This window comes from Tenrec ecaudatus, chromosome 8, assembly GCF_050624435.1.
Source record: "Tenrec ecaudatus isolate mTenEca1 chromosome 8, mTenEca1.hap1, whole genome shotgun sequence".
NCBI classification, from domain to species: domain Eukaryota; kingdom Metazoa; phylum Chordata; class Mammalia; order Afrosoricida; family Tenrecidae; genus Tenrec; species Tenrec ecaudatus.
In genome coordinates this window covers 87,839,578-87,845,818 of record NC_134537.1, presented here as the reverse complement: position 1 = coordinate 87,845,818, position 6,241 = coordinate 87,839,578, and the positions used below count along the sequence as shown (strand labels likewise).

The following is a 6,241-nucleotide window of genomic DNA, read 5'->3' as shown; positions in this document are numbered from 1 at the left end:
GAATCATTTAACACGCTCATAAAACTCTGAGAGAGATGCTTCAATACCTTCTGGGGACTGGCACTGGCCCTAGTACAGCACTGCACATTGGTTTGCTCAATGAATATTTTGCTTGGTTGGGAGGTTTTCTAATGTGGCTGCTAATGGCTGTGTGGGCAGCGACAGAAGGCTTGGATTCAAAACAAAGAGGAGAATTAGGGTTAAAATGATTTTTCTTTCAGGGATAGCTCCCAGGGTAGTATTCTGAGCATAAATTTAGCTTGGCTGATCTTTTGTAAAGGAAGTAGAGTAGTCTTTATTTATTTTGCAAATGAAATAACCAAGGATTCGGTCTTTGATTTCTCACCGGATAAGGTTGTAAGTCCTGAAAAGGTCTTCAGATCCCTTGACTTTGCTGCCCCAATGTGAACCTTCCTACTAGTTCCCGTGAGTAATATTTAGGCTTTGATCTCTCTTCTGGTCATTCTATGTGTCCATTGTCATTTGTCATTATAGATATATTTGCTTCTTGTTATTTACCAGTTAATCCATTTGCTAATTCTGGTTTAATATCTGAAAGTTGTGATATTTGGTGGCAGTACCAACTATCCCATTATAATGTAAGCACGTGTGCATTATATAAACAGGGTGGTATTACCCTCCTTAGGGAATTTATAACAATGTCATGGCTTTTTATCCCATATGTTTTAAATAAAATGTTTCTTAACTAAACTGGTTATTTAATGTATTTAACCTAAAAGAATTAACTTTACATAACCTAGAAGGGAATAGGTCAAAGAGATGCAGGTGCAGTGAATTGTTTAATGTGGCTCTTCTAGACAAAGTCTCTAACTCTCACCAAATGACCTTTCTCTGTATGGGTTTTGTAAGAAGGTGGGGGAATATACTGATAGGATTCCCCTGTGAGTTACCGTGAACAAGAGTCCTTGGCATGCCATATGGTGACTATACAATGAGCCTCAGAGGAGCTTAAGGAAAGAACCATTACCGACAAGAGCCAGGTGTGGAGAGCATCCTCTGCACCCGAGATCCCTGTGCAGTGTGCATCTCTTGGATGCAGAAGACAGCTAGGCTGTCAAAGAAGCAGCAGCAGGACCCGGAGCCAGAGCACAGAACTGAAGGAAAGATTTTGTGCACAAAGCTGACTTGTGGAGTTGAGTGCCTCTCAGCACTTAATAGTAGACACTGGACATGCTAACCCTCGGAATTAAAACTCCGTGCCCTTGGCATGAGCCTTCGTGGAGCGGGGTGCTTCTGGGAACTGACTTCAGAGAGCTGCTCGGCTGAATGCCTTCAGGTTGAGGCTTCCAGTGGAGTGGTAAACCATTTTGGGCATTTTTAGCAGACCTGAAAGAACTTTGTAACATGTCCTTATGAACAACTCTACCCTGAGCATTTCTCACAGGCATTACAACTTATTAACTTCCTTAACAAACCCTTCAATCATGCATTTTGTCTGCTCTGTGTAGCCATTCAAATGTCTATTCGATACTTAAGGCAACACAGAGATAATATTTATTGGGCCTTAATTGAGTGAAACATTGTGCTAGCCAATGGAAGTTCTTTAATCTTCAAAATGTTTTATGAGGAATTAATTTGAGTGCTTGAAGTTAACCCAGAGCTATAGGGATTTGAATTTAGTTGTAACTGGTTTCTTAATACACAATTTTCCTTTTTATTTTATTTAGATTTTTTGCAGTGTTCAATCATTGTTTTTCTTCCTGGACTCCTGGACACCATCTCCCTTTATCCCCTTTTATCACACACCTGAAACCCTTCTTCTACTTGCTGTCCCTATAAATTCATCCGTTCTAGGTTCATATACTGAAAGACAGAAAAACACAACTTCAAGTGGGTGACACCCCCCCCCCCCAATGACATGACACCGCTGAGATAAACCCTACTATGAAGAAACAAAAGCAAAGCCAAGTTAGCCTTGTTGGAAGTGAACTGTGGAAGTCAGCTGCTTCAGGGTTGTCTTAGGTTTCACCTTCACTCTCAGTATCCTTTCTTTCACTTTTTTCCATATTAAGTACAGAAAAATGAGAATCGCATGTAGGAAACCATGGATCCTTAACCCAAAGTTACAATTAGCTATATAATGCTACATATTGTTGGGTAAAATACTTCACTTATTTTGCCTTATTTTTTCTTATTTGTAAAGGAATGGTGTAGACTAACCGTTCAGTGATTCTCCATGCCACCTTTCCTAGACTATGAAAATGTATTCAAGCGGTGAGAATAGAGTTCATCTTCCCACAATGTTGTGGAAAATAATGAGCTTTTGCTGCTGTATGAAAATAAAATTTTACTTACATTATACAGTAGATTGTCTAGGTCAGTGTTTTAAAAATTTTCAGTCAGTTAATACTTGACTAGGACGCTGGTGGTACAGTGGTTACGTGTTTGGCTGACAACAGTAAAGTCAGCAGTTTAAAACCACAAGGTGCTCCTTGCTGGAAACAGGAGGATTTTTTTGCTTCGGTAAAGAGTTACCATCTGGGAAATTCACAGGGGGCAGTTCTACCTTGCTCTATAGGGTCGCTATGAATCAGAGTCAACCTAATGGCAGTGACTGAGTAAATATTTGAGTGATCATATAGTGCTGCCTGGGAGGAGATAAAAATACTTCCTAAAATATATCTCATTTGATCTCTGTATTGAAGGATGTGAAATAGTTTACCAAAAAAGAAAGGAGCAAGTCAGGGAGCAGTGTAGCAAAGATGAAGCATACAACTTTCCTCTAGTTATTGAATGGATCCTTCATGATCCTAATTCTACCTTACAAATCTGGCTAGACCAGAGGATGTACACTGGCACAGACAGGAACTGGAAACACAGGGAATCCAGGAGGATGATCCCTTCAGGACCAGTGGTGAGAGTGGTGATATCAGGAGGGTGGAGGTAAGGTGAGGGAGCAAGGGGGAACCGATTACAAGGATCTACATATAACCTCCTTTCTGGGGGATGGACAACAGAAGAATAAGTGAAGGGAGACAGTATAAAATATGACAAAATCATAATAATTTATAAATTATCAAGGATTCGTGAGGGAGGACAGGGAAGGAGAGGGAAAACAAGGAGCTGATACCAAGGGCTCAAATAGAAAGCAAATTTTGAGAATGATGATGGCAACAAGTGTACAAATGTGCTTGACACAATGGATGGATGGATGGATTGTGAAAAGAGTTGTATGAGCCCCCAATAAAATGATTTTTTAAAAAAGAAAGGAGAGTAATACTTTTACTTGGGAGTAAAATACATTCCTATGTTTTTATGTTATCACATTTCTATGTTATCGTGCAATGGCACACGTTTTGTTGGTGAACAAGAGGACTATGATGGGTGTGTAAGGTACACTATGAAATTTGGAGGGAGAGAAAATTACAGAAGTAGTTTGGGGACCGATTAGAGATCATCCCTGAAGATCAAGGTAAAGATTTGGTACTTAATCCTAAAGTTGTTAATCTGTGCTAGTAATGCGTTAATCTGTGCTAGCACTATATTTAGCAAGATAAATCTAATAGCGATGGATTGGCTGGAGAGGAAATGAGATAAGCAAAGCAAATCGTTTTGTATATGAACAGTCCAGAAAAGAGATGATAAGAGCTTAGGTGAAGATTTAAATAAAGGGAAAATGAGTTTATAAAGAAATTCTCGCCCCTTCCTTCCGCCGCGGCACCCACCGAAGAGTTGCAGCCATGGCTGTGCGCTACCCTATGGCCGTGGGCCTCGACAAGGGCCACAAGGTGACCAAGAACGTGAGCAAGCCGAGGCACAGCCGCCGCCGCGGGCGCCTCACCAAGCACACCAAGTTCGTGCGGGACATGATCCGGGAGGTGTGCGGCTTCGCACCCTACGAGCGAAGGGCCATGGAGCTGCTCAAGGTCTCCAAGGACAAGCGGGCACTGAAGTTCATCAAGAAGCGGGTGGGCACACATATCCGGGTCAAGAGGAAGAGAGAGGAGCTGAGCAACGTGCTGGCCGCCATGAGGAAGGCCGCTGCCAAGAAGGACTGAGTGCCGTGCCCCCCTCTCCCCACCCCCAAAATAATAAAGTCTTTCCAGAAACTGGAAAAAAAAAAGAAATTCTCATGCTAATCTGAATTCTCATCTATATTTTAAAGATTTTTAAGAAGCACAGTAAAACATCCTTTATTTGATTTTATAGTGTGATAGATCTTACCATTGGGGTGTCATGGTTTACTTGGAAGAGTTTTCATTTTCTTTCTTTCTATTTGCATACAAATAATGTGTCCAACAACTGTGCCTCAATTAAACGCAATAAGGTAAATTGCCCAGTTTTCTCATATTATCTCTACAAAAGCCCTCTCAAGTAATGCAGCTCACTTGCGATATAAATAGTTGCCCTTTCCTTGTTAAGTAGAGCAAAGTAAAATGATAACAATCAATGTGGTCGTCCTTAGTACAGCAAAGATGGAGTTTGTTTGTGTGACGTGCAAATCCACTCTGACAGCTGTTTGTTTCTTGGTGGGGTCAATTCTCCTTTCCAAAAGAAAGAGACAAGTAAGCAGATTCTCGCTGAGAGAAACAGTATGGGGGTAATAAAAGATATTAATCATTAACTCTAAATTTGAGTTTTACACTTTGAGACCTAGATAGGGACCACTTGCAAGTGTTACATTTCTCTATCCTTTTAAAACTGTTCAGTTACCTCCGTGGTAAATTAGATTCAAGATCAGTCACATAAAACTGTGAAGAGGCATGAAACAGAGTGTATTCACATAGTTCACGGAAAATATTTTTCTTTGTTAATCTATTATCTCATTTTAATAATTTGTAAGCTACACAGTACTATGCAACACTAAAATATTAATTGCTAGTCATTATCTGACTACCCTGGCAATATATTCATAGCTAATCTAAGACGTCGTCTCTTAGATCTCAAGAGAGTGGTGCTGTCTAACCTGTTTTGTGATTTGGCTCAGAAAGCACACATTGGTGGCGGATGTGGTATTACTAATGCTGTAGAGGAGAGAGCGTGGTTTGCCAGGATGCTCTGCCAAATGAAAGCAAAGTGAAAATTCAGAATTACGAAGGTTTAATTTCCTGCTGAATAATTCTCCACAAGCTGTGTAAACTTCTCTTCCCTGAACAAATACTCAGAATAAAATACCTTATATGCTCTTTTCCTTTTTCATAAGAAAATGTTCATATTATTTGAGCATTGAGCCAAGGGAAGAAGTTCTGGAGCTCTTAAGCTGACTTGCATAAGTCATCCAGAATCCTGCTGTGCCTTTGACATGTGGAGTTTGGAAGCCTGGGTGAGAAGAAATCTTTTCCAAGAACTGGATAGTTACAATCTATTTAGTTTTACACTCGAACGAATCCATCCTTTTTAGGTGATACTTTAACATGGTGCTTAAGTAACTTATTATTTGAAAACATGGGGTGAGGTGGGTGGCATATAGATATATATGAGGGACCTTCAAAAAGTTTGGGGAAAAACTCATTGTTTTATAATTCCATTTGTCCAAGGGCTTTTTGAAGTCCTTTCTTATAGCCATGGTCACTGACCTCCCAGAAAAGAATTTTGAAGTGTGGAGTGTTAACCAGATAAGCAACAAATGCTCACACAAAGAAATATAGGTGTAAAAATGATGGAAAATGTTGATTTATATTACCACCTGCCACAGGGTTCTGTGGTGGTACTGTGGGATTAATATAGGGGACTTACCCACACGATGGTAGGGCCCAACCCACAATTGCTCCAGCCTGAGAAGGGTAAGAATGTCTGCTCTCACACAGATTGACAGCGTCAGAAACCCCATATAGGGGCCCCGTGGATCAGAATCAGCTCAGTGACAGCGGGTTAGTACTCTTTAGAGAAACTGAACCAGAGAGAGTCATTCTCTCTCATTCCCTCTCTCTCTAGTTGGCAGGTGTCATCAAGTCAGTTCTAACTCACAGCAACGCTATGTAAAACAGAATGAAAAAAAAACCCACAAAAACAAACAAAGAACAACTCCCTTGCCCTCGACCATTCTCTCACACACGTTTGAGTCCATTATTGCAGCTATTATGACCATCTATCTTGTGGAGGCTCTTCTTCTCTCTCATTGGCCCTCTACTTTACTAAGCAGTCCAACAATTGGCCATTCCTGCTAGTATGTCCAAAGTATTTGAGGCATAGCCTCACTTTACGGAAGCATTCCGGCTGTGTTTCTTCCTTTTTTTAAAAAAAAATTGTTTTATTAGGGGCTCATACAACTCTTATCACA

At 40.5% G+C, this 6,241-nt stretch overlaps 1 pseudogene; it reads left to right on the top strand.

Moving 5' to 3' along the window:
- Positions 1-3,665: 3,665 nt before the first annotated feature.
- LOC142454396 (large ribosomal subunit protein eL36 pseudogene) lies at positions 3,666-4,047 on the top strand (annotated as a pseudogene).
- Positions 4,048-6,241: the final 2,194 nt, after the last annotated feature.